Consider the following 22,951-nt stretch of genomic DNA (forward strand, 5'->3'; position numbering starts at 1 on the left):
GCGATCAATGGTTTACCCACAGTCCCAGTGAAGGGCGGCTGCTTTACTGCTCTCTGTGCGGTAGCTGCACTGTGTACCTTTGAACCCTGGGCTGTCCTCACCCGTGGTCGGCTTGTTTTAGTTCTCTGACTTAGTGAGTAAAGGTCAGCTCCCTGCACATAAATCAATATTTCAGGATGCATTAGGGCAAGCATGACTTTTTTTTGTATTTATTCTTATAGAGAGTTTGCAGAGTCCTCTGTGAGAGTAAACCGTGGTCCATTTAGGATTCTGCGCAGATCTTTGCCAGCTCAGAACCAGATGTTCGGCCGATGACTTCAGTGGTGACGGTAGCAGCGTGTACTCTCCAAGAGAGAGAGGTGTGACTGACTCTCACAAGCCGCGATCTGACACGTGGCGGACTGCTCCCACAATAGGTTTTAAGATGTAATCACCTGGCATGCAACTGATTACTTCCCAACCCAGCGTGCCTTTGTTTTGTCTGCCCGGCAAGCACCTGCCACCTTCCCAGCAGAAGCCTGCTGTCAGAAGCAGAAGTACCGCACTGACTGCGCCCCAGCCCCGCAGGCGAGAAAGTCATTTCCTTGCAGGTGGTGCCTGGCTCCTCGGTCCCGGATCGGTGAGCCCCACCCCAGGGCAAAGTCAATGCCAGCAGGAGCGGGGCCGGGCAGGAGCGGGCTGCAGCCGAGGCCAAGCCCAGTTCTGTTTTGGGATTGTCAGCGGAAGGTCCCGGCTCCGCCTCCCGCGCGCACCTCCCTCACCCCCAGCATTGGGAGCCTCCTCGTCCTCGTGTCCTGAAAGGTGTTCTGGGCCCAGGGGATCGCCACCCACCTCCCCGTCCAGTGTCCACCGAGTCCCTGCGGGAGACCCCCCCTTGCAGCCGAGGTCAAGGTCAGGCCAGGATACCTAGGAGCCCCTCCCCCTCTGGAGCCTGGCACGGGCACCGGCGAGAAAGCTCACCTCTCAGGCGCTGCCCGGGAACCCCATGCTGCTCTTGTGAAAGTACGGAACACGGAAGCGGCCATGAAGCGATCGTCCTATTCCGGTAAGATCGCGCTGTTTTCTGAAGGCAGAGGGGCAAAGATACGGGGTTCGGAACGGCCGGAGTGGCCACATATATACCTGTCACTTCACTCTCCTTTTGTCACCCTCCTTTTCCCCCTAATAATCCTGTAAAACAGCATGCATCCGCGCACTTCTAATAAGTCAACTTCTTTGCAAAAACATACTTCCTCAATCTACTCTGAAGGGGTAATAAGCCTCTTAAACACCTGGCCTCGTCCTCAGTCTCACGCCAACTGGCTGACAGTTACATTTAAAACCAGACACTGCATGTTGTGTGGTATGTATAAGTTGGCGCTATGTAGCGCCTAAGTGAGGAGAAGCGTTCCTCTGGGCATGCGTTTCTAGGAGTCGAGCTAGATGTTTTTGAAAGGGGTCCGTGAAGTTCAGCCCGGATCGGGAGGAGACACGGTGCCCAGAGGAGGGAGCCCACTTGGGGTGCTGGAGCCTGGATGAAGCAGTGTTGCCGGGCACCGCCCAGCGCTAGTAGAGTGAATGGGCGGATCGGTGCCAATATCAGTGTCGGGAAATTAATAAAACCTACCGGGCTTCTGTAAACCCGGAGAAACAAAAGTGTTAAGAGGCAACTTTAAGCAACCTGATGTCGACAAGTACCTGGGCAGCAGCAACACAGCTGCACGACCAGCACGTCAGAGAGGTCAGTACACGCGTGAGCGCCCCTTAGACTTTATGCTGCATACATGCAACATTTACACATATTATTTACAGGTGGAAATCATTTACATGTTTTGTTTTAAAATAGTGTCCCAATAAAAGTAACACATTGAAAAGTGACCTCTGCCTAACATCTGCCAAAAAGTGTAATATTTTCCGTCAGGCAGGCAGCTGCACACAAAGAGCCGAAAAGACAGCTCAGTGGGTTCTTGCCTCTGTTGTGGCGATCTGGCTGTGCTTCACAGATGTGTATCACGGGGGAGCTAACTCAGCCCTTATTGCTTCCAAGGTCGGGAAAATGAGAGCAATTGAGTTTTATATTAGCTCCGTCAAGCCCGAAGCAGCACGCATTACAGAACACAATGGTGGCCATTGGACCATGGCAGCTATAACCTCAGTGGTATCGGCTGGCAGGGCCGACGCCTGGAGATCTTCACAGCCCACTAGACATTTATCCGTCAATGTATAGGCCCTCCTTTACTTATGTTATTGTGAATTTTTCAGAATGCTCGCAATGATGTACCTGACCAATCACGAGGAGGCACTCCTGGCAGGTGATGATAGGCCTTACAAACAACTACATGAAACACCATTTTCGGGACTCACTCCCTGCCGCAAAACGACTACTGGTCTGCAGAGGAATAAAGATATTGTAGATTGATTGGCCAGTGTCTTTGACAATGTGTACGACGGAGCGTCAGACACGCTTGTTGCTCAGGCTGTACGACTTGGTTGGTGTCCTGCTTGTTGGCTGTTCTGTTACATCTCTCTGATGCTTCGATACTTCCCCTTGGGCAACCCTACAGCACCTCTCAGTGGCCTGTGCTGCTTCATCTCTATAGGATAACTCCACATTTCGAAGTAGGCTGCAAACTTAATCTCTCCATAGGCTGTGCTGCTTCAGCAGTCTGTAGGCTGTAAAACTTCATGGCGGGTCGATGTAGGTTGCAATACCTCATCCCTCTCCCGGGAGATATGCTTCATCTCTCCGTAGGCTGCAATATTTCATCTCTCTCCCTGGAGCAATACTTCATCTCTCTGTTGGCTGCAATACTTCATCTCTCTGAAGGCTACAATACTTCATCCCTCTCCCGGGAGCAATACTTCATCTCTCTGTAGGCTGCAATACTTCATCCTTCTCCCTGGAGCAAAACTTCATCTCTCTGTAGGCTGCAATATTTCATCTCTCTCCAGGGAGCAATACTTCATCTCTCTGTAGGCTGCAATACTTCATCTTGCTCCCTGGAGCAATAATTCATCTCTCTGTAGGCTGCAATACTTCATCTCGCTCCCTGGAGCAATAATTCATCTCTCTGTAGGCTGCAATACTTCATCCCTCTCCCGGGAGCAATACTTCATCTCTCTCCCTGAAGCAAAACTTCATCTCTCAGTAGGCTGCAATATTTCATTTCTCTCCCTGGAGCAATACTTCATCTCTCTGTTGGCTGCAATACTTCATCTCTCTGTAGGCTGCAATACTTCATCCCTCTCCCTGGAGCAAAACTTCATCTCTCTGTAGGCTGCAATATTTCATCTCTCTCCAGGGAGCAATACTTCATCTCTCTGTAGGCTGCAATACTTCATCTTGCTCCCTGGAGCAATAATTCATCTCTTTGTAGGCTGCAATACTTCATCTCGCTCCCTGGAGCAATAATTCATCTCTCTGTAGGCTGCAATACTTCATCCTTCTCCCGGGAGCAATACTTCATTTCTCTCCCTGGAGCAAAACTTCATCTCTCTGTAGGCTGCAATATTTTATTTCTCTCCCTGGAGCAATACTTCATCTCTCTGTTGGCTGCAATACTTCATCTCTCTGAAGGCTACAATACTTCATCCCTCTCCCGGGAGCAATACTTCATCTCTCTGTAGGCTGCAATACTTCATCCCTCTCCCTGGAGCAAAACTTCATCTCTCTGTAGGCTGCAATATTTCATCTCTCTCCAGGGAGCAATACTTCATCTCTCTGTAGGCTGCAATACTTCATCTTGCTCCCTGGAGCAATAATTCATGTCTCTGTAGGCTGCAATACTTCATCTCGCTCCCTGGAGCAATAATTCATCTCTCTGTAGGCTGCAATACTTCATCCCTCTCCCGGGAGCAATACTTCATCTCTCTCCCTGGAGCAAAATTTCATCTCTCTGTAGGCTGCAATATTTCATTTCTCTCCCTGGAGCAATACTTCATCTCTCTTTTGGCTGCAATACTTCATCCTTCTCCCAGGAGAAATACTTCATCTATCTGCAGGCTGCAATACTTCATCTGTCTCTCTTGAGCAAAACTTCATCTCTCTGTGTGCTGCAATATTTCATCTCTCTCCCTGGAGCAATACTTCATCTCTCTGTTGGCTGCAATACTTCATCCTTCTCCCGGGAGCAATACTTCATCTCTCTGTTGACTGCAATACTTCATCCTTCTCCCGGGAGCAATACTTCATCTCTCTGTAGGCTGCAATACTTCATCTCTCTGGTTGGAGCAAAACTTGATCTCTCTGTTGGCTGCAATATTTCATCTCTCTCCCTGGAGCAATACTTCATCTCTCTGTAGGCAACAATACTTCATCTCTCTCCCAGGAGCAATACTTCATCTCTTTGTAGCCTGCAATATTTCATCTCTCTCCCTGGAGCAATACTTCATCTCTCTCCCGGGAGCAACACTTCATCTCTTTCCCTGGAGCTATACATCATCTCTCGGTAGGCTGCAATACTTCATCCCTCTCCCGGGAGCAATACTTCATCTCTTTGTAACCTGCAATATTTCATCTCTCTCCCTGGAGCAATACTTCATCTCTCTCCCTGGAGCAATACTTCATCTCTCTCCCGGGAGCAATACTTCATTTCTTTCCCTAGAGCTATACTTCATCTCTTTGTAGTGTGCAATATTTCATCTCTCTCCCTGGAGCAATACTTAATCTCTCTGTTGGCTGCAATACTTCATCTCTCTGTAGGCTGCAATACTTCATCCCTCTCCAGGAAGAAATACTTCATCTCTCTGTAGGCTGCAATACGTCATCTCTCTCCCTGGAGCAATACTTCATCTCTCTCCCTGGAGCAATACTTCATCTCTCTGTAGGCTGCAATACTTCATCTCGCTCCCTGGAGCAATAATTCAGCTCTCTGTAGGCTGCAATACTTCATCTCTCTCCCTGGAGCAATACTTCATCTCTCTGTAGGCTGCAATACTTCATCTCTCTGTAGGCTGCAATACTTCATCTCTCTCCCTGAAGCAATACTTCATCTCTCTCCCGGGAGCAACACTTCATCTCTTTGTAGCCTGCAATATTTCATTTCTCTCCCTGGAGCAATACTTCATCTCTCTTTTGGCTGCAATACTTCATCCTTCTCCCGGGAGCAATACTTCATCTATCTGCAGGCTGCAATACTTCATCTGTCTCCCTTGAGCAAAACTTCATCTCTCTGTGTGCTGCAATATTTCATCTCTCTCCCTGGAGCAATACTTCATCTCTCTGTTGGCTGCAATACTTCATCCTTCTCCCGGGAGCAATACTTCATCTCTCTGTTGACTGCAATACTTCATCCTTCTCCCGGGAGCAATACTTCATCTCTCTGTAGGCTGCAATACTTCATCCCTCTCCCTGGAGCAAAACTTCATCTCTCTCCCGGGAGTAATACTTTATCTCTTTCCCTAGAGCTATACTTCATCTCTTTGTAGCCTGCAATATTTCATATCTCTCCCTGGAGCAATACTTCATCTCTCTGTTGGCTGCAATACTTCATCTTTCTGTAGGCTGCAATACTTCATCCCTCTCCTGGGAGCAATACTTCATCTCTCTGAAGGCTACAATACTTCATCCCTCTCCCAGGAGCAATACTTCATCCCTCTCCTGGGAGCAATACTTCATCTCTCTGTAGGCTGCAATACTTCATCCCTCTCCCTGGAGCAAAACTTAATCTCTCTGTAGGCTGCAATATTTCATCTCTTTCCAGGGAGCAATACTTCATCTCTCTGTAGGCTGCAATACTTCATCTCGCTCCCTGGAGCAATAATGCATCTCTCTGTAGGCTGCAATACTTCATCCCTCTCCCTGGAGCAATACTTCATCCCTCTCCCGGGCGCAATACTTCATCTCTCTGTAGGCTGCAATACTTCATCCCTCTCCTGGGAGCAATACTTCATCTCTCTGTAGGCTCCAATACTTCATCCCTCTCCCGGGAGCAATACTTCATCTCTCTCCCTGGAGCAAAACTTCATCTCTCTGTAGGCTGCAATATTTCATCTCTCTCCAGGGAGCAATACTTCATCTCTCTGTAGGCTGCAATACTTCATCTCGCTCCCTGGAGCAATAATTCATCTCTCTGTAGGCTGCAATACTTCATCCCTCTCCCGGGAGCAATACTTCATCTCTCTCCCTGGAGCAAAACTTCATCTCTCTGTAGGCCGCAATATTTCATTTCTCTCCCTGGAGCAATACTTCATCTCTCTCCCTGGAGCAATACTTCATCTCTCTCCCGGGAGCAATACTTCATTTCTTTCCCTAGAGCTATACTTCATCTCTTTGTAGTGTGCAATATTTCATCTCTCTCCCTGGAGCAATACTTAATCTCTCTGTTGGCTGCAATACTTCATCTCTCTGTAGGCTGCAATACTTCATCCCTCTCCAGGAAGAAATACTTCATCTCTCTGTAGGCTGCAATACGTCATCTCTCTCCCTGGAGCAATACTTCATCTCTCTCCCTGGAGCAATACTTCATCTCTCTGTAGGCTGCAATACTTCATCTCGCTCCCTGGAGCAATAATTCAGCTCTCTGTAGGCTGCAATACTTCATCTCTCTCCCTGGAGCAATACTTCATCTCTCTGTAGGCTGCAATACTTCATCTCTCTGTAGGCTGCAATACTTCATCTCTCTCCCTGAAGCAATACTTCATCTCTCTCCCGGGAGCAACACTTCATCTCTTTGTAGCCTGCAATATTTCATTTCTCTCCCTGGAGCAATACTTCATCTCTCTTTTGGCTGCAATACTTCATCCTTCTCCCGGGAGCAATACTTCATCTATCTGCAGGCTGCAATACTTCATCTGTCTCCCTTGAGCAAAACTTCATCTCTCTGTGTGCTGCAATATTTCATCTCTCTCCCTGGAGCAATACTTCATCTCTCTGTTGGCTGCAATACTTCATCCTTCTCCCGGGAGCAATACTTCATCTCTCTGTTGACTGCAATACTTCATCCTTCTCCCGGGAGCAATACTTCATCTCTCTGTAGGCTGCAATACTTCATCCCTCTCCCTGGAGCAAAACTTCATCTCTCTCCCGGGAGTAATACTTTATCTCTTTCCCTAGAGCTATACTTCATCTCTTTGTAGCCTGCAATATTTCATATCTCTCCCTGGAGCAATACTTCATCTCTCTGTTGGCTGCAATACTTCATCTTTCTGTAGGCTGCAATACTTCATCCCTCTCCTGGGAGCAATACTTCATCTCTCTGAAGGCTACAATACTTCATCCCTCTCCCAGGAGCAATACTTCATCCCTCTCCTGGGAGCAATACTTCATCTCTCTGTAGGCTGCAATACTTCATCCCTCTCCCTGGAGCAAAACTTAATCTCTCTGTAGGCTGCAATATTTCATCTCTTTCCAGGGAGCAATACTTCATCTCTCTGTAGGCTGCAATACTTCATCTCGCTCCCTGGAGCAATAATGCATCTCTCTGTAGGCTGCAATACTTCATCCCTCTCCCTGGAGCAATACTTCATCCCTCTCCCGGGCGCAATACTTCATCTCTCTGTAGGCTGCAATACTTCATCCCTCTCCTGGGAGCAATACTTCATCTCTCTGTAGGCTCCAATACTTCATCCCTCTCCCGGGAGCAATACTTCATCTCTCTCCCTGGAGCAAAACTTCATCTCTCTGTAGGCTGCAATATTTCATCTCTCTCCAGGGAGCAATACTTCATCTCTCTGTAGGCTGCAATACTTCATCTCGCTCCCTGGAGCAATAATTCATCTCTCTGTAGGCTGCAATACTTCATCCCTCTCCCGGGAGCAATACTTCATCTCTCTCCCTGGAGCAAAACTTCATCTCTCTGTAGGCCGCAATATTTCATTTCTCTCCCTGGAGCAATACTTCATCTCTCTTTTGGCTGCAATACTTCATCCTTCTCCCGGGAGCAATACTTCATCTCTCTGTAGACTGCAATACTTCATCTCTCTCCCTTGAGCAAAACTTCATCTCTCTGTGTGCTGCAATATTTTATCTCTCTCCCTGGAGCAATACTTCCTCTCTCTGTAGGCTGCAATACTTCATCCTTCTCCCGGGAGCAATACTTCATCTCTCTGTAGGCTGCAATACTTCATCCCTCTCCAGGAAGCAATACTTCATCTCTCTGTAGGCTGCAATACGTCATCTCTCTCCCTGGAGCAATACTTCATCTCTCTCCCTGGAGCAACACTTCATCTCTCTGTAGGCTGCAATACTTCATCTCGCTCCCTGGAGCAATAATTCAGCTCTCTTTAGGCTGCAATACTTCATCTCTCTCCCTGGAGCAATACTTCATCTCTCTGTAGGCTGCAATACTTCATCTTTCTGTAGGCTGCAATACTTCATCTCTCTCCCGGGAGCAATACTTCATCTCTTTGTAGCCTGCAATATTTCATCTCTCTCCCTGGAGCAATACTTCATCTCTCTCCCGGGAGCAACACTTCATCTCTTTGTAGCCTGCAATATTTCATCTCTCTCCCTGGAGCAATACTTCATCTCTCTCCCGGGAGTAATTCTTTATCTCTTTCCCTAGAGCTATACTTCATCTCTTTGTAGCCTGCAATATTTCATATCTCTCCCTGGAGCAATACTTCATCTCTCTGTTGGCTGCAATACTTAATCTTTCTGTAGGCTGCAATACTTCATCCCTCTCCAGGGAGCAATACTTCATCTCTCTGTTGGCTGCAATACTTCATCTCTCTGAAGGCTACAATATGTCATCCCTCTCCCGGGAGCAATACTTCATCTCTCTGAAGGCTACAATACTTCATCTCTCTCCCGGGAGCGGGAGCAATACTTCATCTCTTTGTAGCCTGCAATATTTCATCTCTCTCCCTGGAGCAATACTTCATCTCTCTCCTGGGAGCAACACTTCATCTCTTTGTAGCCTGCAATATTTCATCTCTCTCCCTGGAGCAATACTTCATCTCTCTCCCGGGAGTAATACGTTATCTCTTTCCCCAGAGCTATACTTCATCTCTTTGTAGCCTGCAATATTTCATCTCTCTCCCTGGAGCAATACTTCATCTCTCTGTCGGCTGCAATACTTCATCTCACTCCCTGGAGCAATAATTCAGCTCTCTGTAGGCTGCAATACTTCATCTCTCTCCCTGGAGCAATACTTCATCTCTCTGTAGGCTGCAATACTTAATTTCTCTGTAGGCTGCACTACTTCATCTCTCTGTAGGCTGCAATACTTCATCTCTCTCCCGGGAGCGGGAGCAATACTTCATCTCTCTCCCTGGAGCAATACTTCATCTTTCTGTCGGCTGCAATACTTCATCTCGCTCCCTGGAGCAATAATTCAGCTCTCTGTAGGCTGCAATACTTCATCTCTCTCCCTGGAGCAATACTTCATCTCTCTGTAGGCTGCAATACTTAATTTCTCTGTAGGCTGCAATACTTCATCTCTCTGTAGGCTGCAATACTTCATCTCTCTCCCGGGAGCGGGAGCAATACTTCATCTCTTTGTAGCCTGCAATATTTCATCTCTCTCCCTGGAGCAATACTTCATCTCTCTCCCGGGAGCAACACTTCATCTTTTTGTAGCCTGCAATATTTCATCTCTCTCCCTGGAGCAATACTTCATCTCTCTCCCGGGAGTAATACTTTATCTCTTTCCCTAGAGCTATACTTCATCTCTTTGTAGCCTGCAATATTTCATATCTCTCCCTGGAGCAATACTTCATCTCTCTGTTGGCTGCAATACTTCATCTCTCTGTAGGCTGCAATACTTCTTCCCTCTCCCGGGAGCAATACTTCATCTCTTTGTAGCCTGCAATATTTCATCTCTCTCCCTGGAGCAATACTTCATCTCTCTCCCTGGAGCAATACTTAATCTCTCCCCCGGGAGCAATACGTCATCTCTTTCCCTAGAGCTATACTTCATCTCTTTGTAGCCTGCAACATTTCATCTCTCTCCCTGGAGCAATACTTCCTCTCTCTGTTGGCTGCAATACTTAATCTCTCTGTAGGCTGCAATACTTCATCCCTCTCCAGGGAGCAATACTTCATCTCTCTGTAGGCTGCAATACGTCATCTCTCTCCCTGGAGCAATACTTCATCCCTCTCCCAGGAGCATAACTTCATCTCTCTGTAGGCTGCAATTCTTCATCCCTCTCCAGGGAGCAATACTTCATCTCTCTGTAGTCTGCAATACGTCATCTCTCTCACTGGAGCAATACTTCATCTCTCTCCCTGGAGCAATACTTCATCTCTCTGTAGGCTGCAATACATCATCTCGCTCCCTGGAGCAATACTTTTTCTCTCTGTAGGCTGCAATACGTCATCTCTCTCCCTGGAGCAATACTTCTTCTCTCTGTAGGCTGCAATACGTCATCTCTCTACCTGGAGCTATACTTCATCTCTCTCCCTGGAGCAATACTTCATCTCTCTCCCTGGAGCAATACTTCATCTCTCTGCAGGCTGCAATACTTCACCTCTCTGCCTGGAGCAATATGTCATCTCTCTGCAGGCTGCATTACTTCATCTCTTGCCTGGAGCAATAATTCAGCTCTCTGTAGGCTGCAATACTTCATTTCTCTCCCTGGATCAATACTTCATCTCTCTCCCTGGAGCAATACCTCATCTCTCTGTAGGCTGAAAGACTTCCTCTCTCTCCCAGGAGCAATACATCATCTTTCTGTAGGCTGCAATACTTCATCTCTTGCCTGGAGCAATACTTCATCTCTCTGTAGGCTGCAATACTTCACCCTTCTCCCGGGAGCAATACTTCATCTCTCTGTTGGCTGCTTCTGTCTAAACAAGAAAATAAAATGCATTACAATGAACAAATAATCCAATCCCAATGCATTTCGGGAAGATTTCCCTTCGTCAGGGGCACTGAAAAACATAAAATATTAGTCCTTTGTAAACATTGGTGATCGGTCATGCAGCACGTACATTGTTAACATACTAGTTACACATTTCATTAGAATCAATACACCCGACTATGTTTCAAACCTCCTATTGTAAATCTATTGAAAATTAAAAAAAATGATGTTCACGAAAAGAAGGGATCTAACGTTAGACAAATATGAGTTCAAAAATGAGAAACAACATGAAGACCAATTGGTTGCGAAATATACATGGCTGGTGTTTCACATCTTAAAAACCTGTCAGTAAATACTACTATGTGAATGGACTGCAAAAAGAAGACAGTTGACTGGCTATTCTGTGAAAGTTTTACCACGCAATATGCGGGAAACAACTCGGTCTGGGGCCTGGAAATTAAAACGTCACCTTGGTTCAGATGGTTTCTAAAAATTAAATAAAACAGAAGAAACGAAGTTTCTATTTAGAACTATGGTAATAGCGTACTTGGTGCAAAGTAGTTCAAATAGCCGGTTTCATACCTTACTATATAAAGGCCACTAATCTTTTTTTTTTATTGAAGTTCATGGTGCATTTAACAATTAATTACAAGCAAGGTATAAGAACATCTGATACAATTACATGATCACTCAAATATAAACAGCTAAAAACACATTACATGACGTGGGGATAAAAAAAGATGCAGAAGATTTACCAATAAATATAACAATACAGTACATTTCAAGATCTTATTCTGTCCTCCAGCAATTTCTTAACCGGGGCCCATAATCGTCTTCAAAAATCGGTTGCAATGCTTCCTCTCCCTGTAGGCTGCAGTGCTTCACCTCGCTCAATAGGTTGCAATACTTCCTCTCTCTGCAGGCTGCAGTGCTTCACCTCTCTCTATAGGTTGCAATACTTCATCTCTCTGCAAGATGCACTTCTTCACCTCTCTATAGAGGTTGCACACTTCGTCTCTCTGCAAGCTGCAGTGCTTCACCTCACTCCATATGTTGCAATGCTATAGGTTGCAATACTTCCTCTCTCTGTAGGCTACAGTGCTTCACCTCTCTCTGAAGGTTGCAATACTTAATCTCTCTGCAGGCTGAAGTGCTTCACCTCAGTCTATAGGTTGCAATGCTGTAGGTTGCGATACTTCCTCTCTAGGCTGCAGTGCTTCGCCTCTCTCTATAGGTTGCAATACTTCCTCTCTCTGCACGCTGCAGTGCTTCACCTCAGTCTATAGGTTGCAATGCTGTAGGTTGCAATACTTCCTCTCTCTGTAGGCTGCAATGCTTCACCTTTCTCTGTAGGTTGCAATACTTCCTCTCTCTATAGGCTACAGTGCTTCTACTCCCTCTATAGGTTGCAATACTTCCTCTCTCTGTAGGCTGCAGTGCTTCACGTCTCTCTTTAGGTTGCAATACTTCTTCTTTCTATAGGCTGCAGTGCTTCTACTCCCTCTATAGGTTGCAATACTTCCTCTCCCTGTAGGCTGCAGTGCTTCACCTCGCTCAATAGGTTGCAATACTGCCTCTCTCTATAGGCTGCAGTGCTTCACCTCTCTCTATATGTTGCAAAGACTACAGAGAGATGAAGTATTGCAGTTTGCTGTGAACTGAATTATTGCAGCCTACATAAAAATTTTGTTTTGCAACTTTAAGTGAGATGAAGTATTGCAGCCGGCAGAAAAATGAAGTATTGCAGCCTTAAGCGAGATGAAGTATTGCAGCATACAGAGAGAAAAGTATTGCAGTTACAGATAGAATAAGCACTGCAGAGCACAGTGAGATGAATTACTGCAGCCTACAGAGAGGTGAAGTGTTAAAGCCATAAGTGAGATGAATTATTGCACCCTACAGAGAGATCAAGTATTGCAGTTTACAGTAGGATGAATATTGCAGCCTACAGAGAAGTGAAGTATTCATGTATCATCTCTCTGTATGCAATGCTACTTCTCACAGTAGGCTACAATACCTCTTTAGGTTGTAATACACTCATGGTGTAGGCTTCAATATCTATTTTCTCTGCACGCTGCAACGCTCTCTGTGTGTGCTGAAATGCTTCATTACGCTGTAGGCTACAATTCTTAATCGCTCTTTATGCTACACTACTTCTCAATGCAGGCTACAATACTTTATTTCTATTAAGGGTGCAATATTTCATCTCTCTCTAGACAATGATACTTAATCTCGATAAAGCCTTCAATACTTCATCTCTCTGTAGGCTGCAATACTTCATCTCTCTGTAGGCTGCAATATTTCATCTCTCTCCCTGGAGCAATACTTCATCTCTCTCCCTGGAGCAATACTTCATCTCTCCCCCGGGAGCAATACTTCATCTCTTTCCCTAGAGCTATACTTCATCTCTCTGTAAGCTGCAATACTTCATCTCTCTAAATTAGGCTGTAATATGCTCACCTTGATGTAGGCTGCAATATTCAATCTATCTGTTGGCAGCAATATTTCGTTTCTCTGTAGGATGTACTTTTTCATCTCTCTGTAGTCTCCAATGCTTCGTCTCTTTGTGGGCTATTCCACTTTCACTGTAGGCTGAAATACTTATCTCTCTGTAGGCTGTAACACATCTTCTTTGACATAGGCTGCAATACTATAGGCTGCAATACTTATCTCTCTGTAGGCTGCAACACATCTTCCTTGACATAGGCTGCAATATTTCATGTCTCTGTGGGCTGCAATATCTAATCTCTCTGTAGGCTGTAACACATTTTCCTTGACATAGGCTGCAATATTTCATGTCTCTGTAGGCTGCAATACTTAATCGCTCTGTAGGCTGTAACACATCTTCCTTGACATAAGCTGCAATACTTAATCTCTCTGTAGGCTGTAACACATCTTCCTTGATCTAGGCTGCAATACTTAATCTCTCTGTAGGCTGTAACACCTCTTCCTTGACATAGGCTGCAATACTTAATCTCTCTGTAGGCTGTAACACATTTCCTTGACATAGGCTGCAATACTTATCTCTCTGTAGGCTGTAACACATCTTCCTTGACATAGGCTGCAATATTTCATGTCTCTGTGGGCTGAAATACTTATTCTCCCTGTAGGCTGTAACACATCTTCCTTGACCTAGGCTGCAATACTTAATCTCTCTCTAGGCTGTAACACATATTCCTTGACATAGGTAGGCTGCAATACTTATCTCTCTGTAGGCTGTAACACATCTTCCTTGACATAGGCTGCAATATTTCATGTCTCTGTGGGCTGAAATACTTAATCTCTCTGTAAGCTGTAACACATCTTCCTTGACCTAGGCTGCAATACTTAATCTCTCTCTAGGCTGTAACACATATTCCTTGACATAGGTAGGCTGCAATACTTATCTCTCTGTAGGCTGTAACACATCTTCCTTGACATAGGCTGCAATATTTCATGTCTCTGTAGGCTGCAATACTTAATCTCTCTGTAAGCTATAACACATCTTCCTTGACATAGGCTGCAATATTTCATGTCTCTGTAGGCTGCAATACTTAATCTCTCTGTAGGCTGTAACACATCTTCCTTGACATAGGCTGCAATACTTAATCGCTCTGTAGGCTGTAACACATCTTCCTTGACAAAAGCTGCAATACTAATCTCTCTGTAGGCTGTAACACATCTTCCTTGACCTAGGCTGCAATACTTAATCTCTCTGTAGGCTGTAACACCTCTTCCTTGACATAGGCTGCAATACCTAATCTCTCTGTAGGTTGTAACACATATTCCTTGACATAGGCTGCAATACGTATCTCTCTGTAGGCTGTAACACATCTTCCTTGACACAGGCTGCAATATTTCATGCCTCTGTGGGCTGAAATACTTAATCTCTCTGTAGGCTGTAACACATCTTCCTTGACCTAGGCTACAATACTTATTCTCTCTGTAGGCTGTAACACATCTTCCTTGACATAGGCTGCAATACTTATCTCTCTGTAGGCTGTAACACATTTTCCTTGACATAGGCTGCAATACTTAATCTCTCTGTAGGCTGTAACACATCTTCCTTGACATAGGCTGCAATATTCCATGTCTCTGTAGGCTGTAATACTTAATCTCTCTGTAGGATGTAACACATATTCCTTGACCTAGGCTGCAATACTTAATCTCTCTGTAGGCTGTAACACATTTTCCTTGACATAGGCTGCAATACTTAATCTCTCTGTAGGCTGTAACACATCTTCCTTGACATAGGCTGCAATATTTCATGTCTCTGTAGGCTGTAATACTTAATCTCTCTGTAGGCTGTAACACATCTTCCTTGACCTAGGCTGCAATACTTAATCTCTCTGTAGGCTGTAACACATTTTCCTTGACATAGGCTGCAATACTTAATCTCTCTGTAGGCTGTAACACATCTTCCTTGGCATAGGGTGCAATAGTTCATGTCTCTGTGGTCTGCAATACTTAATCTCTCTGTAGGCTGTAACACATCTTCCTTGACATAGGCTGCAATACTTAATCTCTCTGTAGGCTGTAACACATCTTCCTTGACATAGGCTGCAATATTTCATGTCTCTGTAGGCTGCAATACTTTATCTCTCATTTGACTGCTGCTCACTTCATCTCTTTGTAGGCTGCGCTTCTCCAGCTCACTGTACAGTGCTCCACTTGTTTGTAGTCTCTAGTGTGTCATCTTTGTATAGGCTGCCATACATCTCTGAAAGTTGTACCACGTCATCGCTCTGCTGGGTACAGTATGCTCCTTCCACTCTAATGTGTCTGTAACAAGTCACTTTTCTGTAGAACCTGCTCCTTTATGTATGAATGTTACAATTCTTCATCTTCCTTCAGGTTGTGCTACGTCTTCTCTCTGTTAATTGTAATTAGTCATTTCTCTGCCCAAGATGCAATTCTTCATCTCGTTCTCTCTAGGACTTGCTACTATCTCTTTATGTTATAGTATGTCTTTTTTTCTGTAGAACATACGCCCGCTATCTCTTGGTTCCAGTTCTTTGTCTCTCTCTCTCTCTCTCTCTCTCTCTCTCTCTCTCTCTCTCTCTCTCTCTCTCTCTCTCTCTCTCTCTCTCTCTCTCTCTAGTGCAGGCTACCCTCTCTCTATATATTCTATATATTGTGTAATACATTACTTCTCTGTAGCACATGCTCCATCATTTCTTTGCGAGTTACAGCTCTTAATCCCTCTCTAGGGTGAGCTATTTCCTCTCCCTATATGTTGTAATGCATAACTTCTCTAGAACAAGGTCTTCATGTCTCTGTAGGTTGTTTTATTTAATCTCTCTTTCTAGGCTGTGCTACTTCAATTCTCTGTAGGCGGCATAACCTTATTTCGTTGTAAATTTGTCTACCTTATCTCTACTTAAATATACCTTGTCTTCGAAGGTTACAGTATTACATCTATGTACTAATGGCGGATTGAGCGCTATACAAATGCTACTTAACAATAGCAGTAGGTTGTGCTACTTTATCTTTGTGTGAAACGTGCGCTATCTTTCTGCTTGCGCAGGCTGCGCTTCTTTAACTTCCTGTGTTGGCTCTGCTACATCATGTCTTTATGCAGTGTGTGCTACTATTTGCACAGATAATCTGCACTACATGTCCTTTCACTGCAGATTGGGCCACTTCTTCCAATGTCTATGCTTTTTGTGTTCCTCTATATCCTTATCTTATACCTCACTACTACTTGCCTTTCCTTTCCTCTTTCAGCATCCCATTCATTAGCACCTCTGTGTCTATAGAGAAGAAATATACATGGTTAAGTCCTAGTTTCCATGGAAAAAAACATTTTTTGTTTTCTTAATAACTCTGATGCTGTTTGATGAATCTGCACTAAACTGTTTTTTAAATGTACATTCATTTTGGATTCTTCATGGAAAATATTTGTGCAGCTACTTAAACGGGAGGCGTACATTGGCGCGTCTCAAAATAGGCATTTTCTAATTTAACTCCCATCAGGTTGTTTGTTTCTCAGTATAGAAAACAGCAAACTTGGTTTTATGTAAATCAGTTTTGTCGTTTTTGAGAAATGAGTGCTGAAAAAGTGTTCTGGTCTGGGGAAGAAAAGATTACATTTTAGAGATATCTGAACCATTACTTCACTTCTCCCAGGGCCGGCTTTCGGGCTGTGGAACTGCTGTGGCTGCACTGGGCGCTGACCTGTGGAGGGAGACGCTGGGACACAGGGGGGCGCTGGGTTTAGCAACATCTTATGATAGGAGAGATGAGGGGCACTTTTGCAGCTGGTAGGGAGAGAATCCGAGGAGGCGGTTTTGGGACGTAGGGGGGGGGGGGGGGGGGGGGGGGTGGCAACAGGGTTTGTCGCACTGGGCACCACCAGCTCTAAAGCCGGCCATGACTGCTCTTCTGCTGGTTTGTGATTCCGAGGAGGGTGTGTCAATACAGGTAAAAAATAAAGGCACGCCATTGAAAGAGCCAGCTTTTTCCCCATTCATTCATTGTGGAGTTGGCAACCTGACTCCTAAATCCGCCAAGCTCTGATTGGCTGGCTGTCACAGAAAACATTATGTGGCATTTGCCGCTACCTATCACAGTGCACCACGTGCCGTTTTGCTTACAAAAAAAAAAGTAATAAAAGGGCATAAGGAAGCAGGGCGAATTCATGCTTACCCCTATACCCGTGTGGGGAAGGGGGGCCCAAATGTAACATAAATATATAATAAAATGATTTTGATCATAGGATTCATGAAACGTGTGCCGGATTGTGCCAAAACCTGGATCCTCTCTGGGTCCTCCAGACACTCCTGGGCCTCGGGAGTCAAAAATCCACACGGGATTCACAAATCCTGATATGAAAAAATGTAAACGGAAATCAGTTCCCTACACCTACACTTTGCCAAAGGCCACACATGGGGACTTTCCCCAGCCTGGGGTTTGGGACATGACCGTGCAAAAGGTCAGACCTTTCGGCCAGCCTGCAATGTGCACATCTAAAAGATGCTGGCTACACCTAGTGGGGTGGGCGCAGCTCCTGGCAGCAAGCTAACCCTTGCACCCAATACCCACTTACCAGAGTCAAAGGTCATGCACTCTGAGAACTGGCAGTCTGTGGCCAACCCTGGCTAACTACGGGCGAAAATGGCTGTTTACAACGCATGCGAGTATATCGCATGCCATTACAATGTAGTCGTAACAATGACCGCATTGTTAGAACGCATACCATTACATCGCAATTCATTACAACGACTTGCTGTAGGGGGCGCGCTGGATTTAGGAATAGTATTATTTACTATTTCTACCGCCAGTTTGCGTAACAGCACGGAAGGTGTTGGAGTTTAAATCCAATACCAGTGTGCCCCTCACAGCAAGTCGTTGAAACAAAGTGCAATGTAATGGTATGCGTGGTAACAACGCGCTGTAATGGTACCGTGTTGTGGAGACAGCGCTGTAAACGCTGTTTACCCCAGGGGCAAATGCCCTATGTGCATCAGGGGGTGACCACCTGCTGCAGGATGGGCTTTCAGCTAATCCCCATGGTGCTCTTCCTACTGCTCCAGGCTGCAACATTATGGTTTATCCTGCACCACGCAATATCTCGAGATAACCATTTCAGCAATCTGCAACGATCAGCTCATTTGGCCCAACAAAGAGGTCACAAAAATAGAAAGGTTCCACAGCCCTACAATAATCAATGCAAATTGTCTGCTGTTTTTGGTAAAGCTAAACAAAGATCAATGTGCAAAGGCCCATGATGGTAGGCCAACTAATATTTTTCCACTGCTCAGCTCCCACAGATGTCAGCATTACTCTAGGATAACGGTTGTGATTCTATTTGGCAAAAAGCATTTTTCCTCACAGTTTCTTTCCAACTGTACAAGTTGAGCTGTGCAAATCGTAATTCTCACATAAGCCCTCGCCTTTCTTCCAGCTCTAGGGGAACCGTTAATAAAATTGCCAGAGTGGAAAGAATATGTTCTGAATTATTTACATATTATAGAGGCTAAATCAAGTGATGAATTCACCCCAAGGAGGAAAAAGAAGATGTTTCTACATACTGTAGGAAGTGAAGACCTAATGTTCGGGTCTAGAGTCATATGGGAAAAAACAAGGAAATCAACAGATGTGTTTGAAATGCCTTGGATGACCTGGATAAACTTAATACGCTGACTGTTTGTGTGGTGAGGAAAGCACCTTAGATTCAGTTGAGGATTACGTGGCTGTCCTTAAAAAACTTGCCATGTCATGAAAATGTTGCAGTATGCATGTTGACTTCATCCATGACCAGATAGCGATGCGCCCAATTATCCCAGAGTGCAAGAAAAGTTATCGGTGGGTGGTGATTCCTGCCTGAGGATGTTGTAGCCCTCATTAATAAGGCTGAAATGTATTTTGGAGTAAGAGAATGAGACACTTTTAACCTCTAGATCGACTATATGAAATCCAAAGATAATCATTCTAGTTGTAACAAATATGGTAGTAAGGACCCCTATGTTCACAAGTGTTGCCTTGCTTGCAGCTAACGAAAAACTCTCTAGCTGTATGCTTTGCTTAGCTATAGAACAGTAGAAGACCGGGGGGGGGGGCGGGTTTGGGGGGTTAGAATACGTTTATGATGATTTAGAAGATTAGTCGTAACACAAATATTAGGGCAAATTGAATAAATGCTGGTCACTTTGTAACTGTTGAAATTTTGCATATTGTATAATGTTATTTTACAATGCAGTGAAAGATTATTTTGTCTTAAGGCAGAACACACGTGCTGTAACAATGCAAATGTGTAAATGTCCTGCATAACATGTTTATGAAAATCAATAAACTATGTTTAAAAAAAAAACTCTCTAGCTGTGGTATGATGGGCAACTTTGTCAGAATTTGTATAAGGAGGCGTAGTATAACGAATGTGAAATATTTAATTAGCAATTCAGTGTCTGAATGCTCTGAAAGTGATCAAAGCAAGGAAGTTGTGTGGTCAGTGTTTTGGATCTGGATGGGAACTTCCAGAGTAATCCAGTCTGTGAGTCCAAAAGGTTTACAACATAAAATTATTCTTGGGGTGAGGCCAGTTCTATAGCACGGAAGTTTAGGAATATTTCCATGGGAGTCAGGGAAGAAGTAGAAAATGAGGTGAGGAAGTTGGAGAGGGACAGTATAATTGGAGCTATCGAGCCTACAGAGAGGTTTCCTCGTGAACTTCTAATGGGGTTAAGTGTTTTTCCTCCTTGGACTTTGCATCAGTGCACCACTAAGCAGCCTCTGCATCCAGACAGCACAGCACTCATTACACCTTTTGGCTGTTTTCAGTTTGTGTGAATGACTTTTTGATTAGCGTCAGCTAAAGTTGTTTTTCAATGGAAAATTTGTCAACTTTTTAAAGATTACAAAGGTGTCATCTTTTTTCTCATAAGGAAGGTTTTACAAGTGCTGTAAAAATTGATTTCATGGCTAAATTTGCAAAGTGGAAATTAGCGATACAGTTGGTATTGTGTTCAAAGATGAAGTGAGCAATAACTGAATTCTGTGTCAAATTTGTGAGAGATTTTACATGTAAGATGCATGAGATGAGACTATTGCTTAAAAATAATCATACCGTTGTGTGGAGGTAAAAATACAGGAGTACTTTAAGGCCATACTGTTTCAGGGTGTTAATCCCCGTGGAAGGAGTGTCATTACCACTGGTGTGAGTGAAAAGCGATTAGGTGGCACCCCAAGTAAAAAAGGGTGAATAAGAAGTCACAATTTAATTTGCTTCCCATTCTCCATCAGAGTAAAAGTAGTCTGTAATAGAGAGATGTTAGCCTGTGAGTGGTTAATGTGCAGGTTCAGGCAGTACTTTTGGGGTTCTGAATTCATACTGTGCTCAAATCCCTAAATTATCAATTACACATGTCTCCTGCCTCTTTAGATGTTGGTGAAATCAGCCTGATAGTAACATACCCATGTGATCCAGATTTATCTTGACTGGTAGTGTGGCATTAATGTCAGCTTCCCAGGTGCAGGCATTGAATGAGCATTGCAGAACAAGGATTTAGTGAAAGGAAACAACGCTCAGAAGGGGAAGTCTAAGTCTTGTGATCAGTATTCTTCAAGTTCAGACTCTGAGTCTCCCAGTACTTCAGCTACAGGCAACTATATGAGGAGAGAAGAAATACCTCAATTATTTGATCATATGAGAGATTTTGGGGCTTGATCCCATACCTGCTCCAGATGAGCTTGGTGGTGCTTTTCCACAATATCATAAGACTTGCCAGATTGCGATGCCTGTCCATAAGCAAGTCACGGATCAAATCTTGAGACAATGGAATAATGTCGACCAGTGTATGACCGCGTGTTTTCTGCTGGCATTCTGGAAGACTGTTCACCAGTGGATACAGTCTAAAGGAAGGGGGCAACAGTGGTCTGAAGGAGTCATATGTTGCTAACAAATTGGCTCTTAAGGCAGGCACCTATGTGGCAGATACTTCTTATTCCTTTGCTTGACACAGATTTTTAAGATCTCCTGGTGCAAATGGTGCAGAAGATGAAATTCGTGGCAGATATATTGGTGATATTTTTTTAAGATCTGGAGCAGTGGCTATAGGGGCTACAGTACTGGCAAGGAGAAATTTATGGATGAATGACTGTAAAGATGACTATTCTGAGAAGTATGCCCTGCGTATGCCTTGCTTAGGATTGCTTTACAGGGTCACAAGTTGTTTGGAGATAGCTAGATTTCATGATTACAAAGCCTTTCAAGGATTTGAAGCACACTGTAGCCTAAAAGGTTGGGCCATCTAGATCCTTCAGATCAGGGGCTAAAGATCATCTTGAGGTTTCTAAGAAAGACTTCAACTCCTATTACTCTCCTTGAAAGAAGTTTCAAACTACTAAATCCTCCAAAGCTCTAGTATCAGTTAATCAGTCAGGTATTTCAAAGTGGAAATGCTGGCTATTACCAATCTCCTTCCATTCCACAAGTGGTACCTTCCTCTTTTCACAGCTGGGCTTGGGAACGGCCGTGGCAGAGTTTATTAACATTTAAGGAGTGCCAAATTCAAACTGAGCAGGGTGAACCCTTCTTCTCGGGAATTCTATCAGAACACTTCATTTTTATCATGGATTTCAGGGACACCCAGCAGATCACATGACAGCTCTCTATTATTCTACTGACTATTAGCCATTGATGCTTTCGATGAATAGGCGTACCTGCTAGTGCTTCAATTGTGACAGTCTGTAGCCCCAGGTGTCTCTTGACTTCAGTGTAGAATGTTATCTTGAGTCTGCTTTTTCATAAGTCTACCTTATTTGACCTCCTACACCAATGCAGTTTATTTTCCTCAGACTGGGCGGATCTGGATTTTGGGTGTTAATGGGTTATGAAACCGAAATCATTCTGTTTACTAGCTGGATCATAGATTTCCTTTAAATATGTTTAGAGATTGAAGATTTTCATTTCTTAATCTTCTATTGAATGTTTTATCCGGATGATGGTAGAATAAAAATTAAGTATGATCCACCAAAATGTATGTTAACACTTTTTATTTTTTTATCATCATCATAATAAAAACTCCTACACTGTTGCTGGGCACACATGAGTTAAAACCATGAATTTCCTCCTTGCCATTTGGATTTTGGTTACTCAGCAGGGGCCTTGTTTTCAACTAAAGGACTTTATTTGTGTCTTGATTAAGCTGATTGGGTTGAGGCTATTTTGTTTTTGGGTTTTAGTTAGGACATCATGCTTTTTTGGGAAAGTATTTGTTTAATACATGTTTAATTTGTCTTTCTTGATTCTTGTATTATCTAAGTGGTGATGAATTAATAGATTGACTATATGATGGTAAATTAATAAATCCCCCCAAAAATTAAGCATTTTATTGGTGGGTTATTTAATAAATGGCATTGGAGGTGGTGGTGGTGAGCTACATGTTTCATGGAATTGTCAAGCATGGGGGGTTTGCTAACCGTTTTTTGTGTTTGTTTCTTGTCAGTGCCACCTTGTAAAGCTTTTTTTGTTGAGGATGAAGGAAAAGGGGACATGGGGAGTGGTTGCTCTTTCCTGTGGTTAACCTTGAGGACTCCTTCATGCTTTTCCCCCTGATTCTCAGGTTTTTGATCAGGGTCAGGGAACAGATGGCCTCAGTGATCCTGAGTGCTCTGGCATGCCCCCACCCTTCTGATCTTAATGATGGTCTCGCAGGAGATTCTGCCAGAACCTCCCCATCTCCTCTGCAGTTTCCTCCTCGCGAGCATGATTCCTTAGAAAGACTGACGGTATGAGGGTTGAAAAGGAAGG

General features: G+C 44.2%; 1 protein-coding gene across 1 annotated transcript in view; it reads left to right on the top strand.

The window, feature by feature from the left end:
* Positions 1–462: 462 nt before the first annotated feature.
* The window catches only part of SEPTIN9 (septin 9), a 554,478-nt gene continuing 531,989 nt past the window's right edge, over positions 463–22,951 (top strand). Inside the window, exon 1 of the mRNA XM_086930662.1 lies at positions 463–1,106. The gene's annotated coding sequence lies outside the window, so the exon portion shown is untranslated. The remainder of the gene's footprint in view (positions 1,107–22,951) is intronic.

This window comes from Lissotriton vulgaris, chromosome 7, assembly GCF_964263255.1.
Source record: "Lissotriton vulgaris chromosome 7, aLisVul1.2, whole genome shotgun sequence".
Classification (NCBI taxonomy): domain Eukaryota; kingdom Metazoa; phylum Chordata; class Amphibia; order Caudata; family Salamandridae; genus Lissotriton; species Lissotriton vulgaris.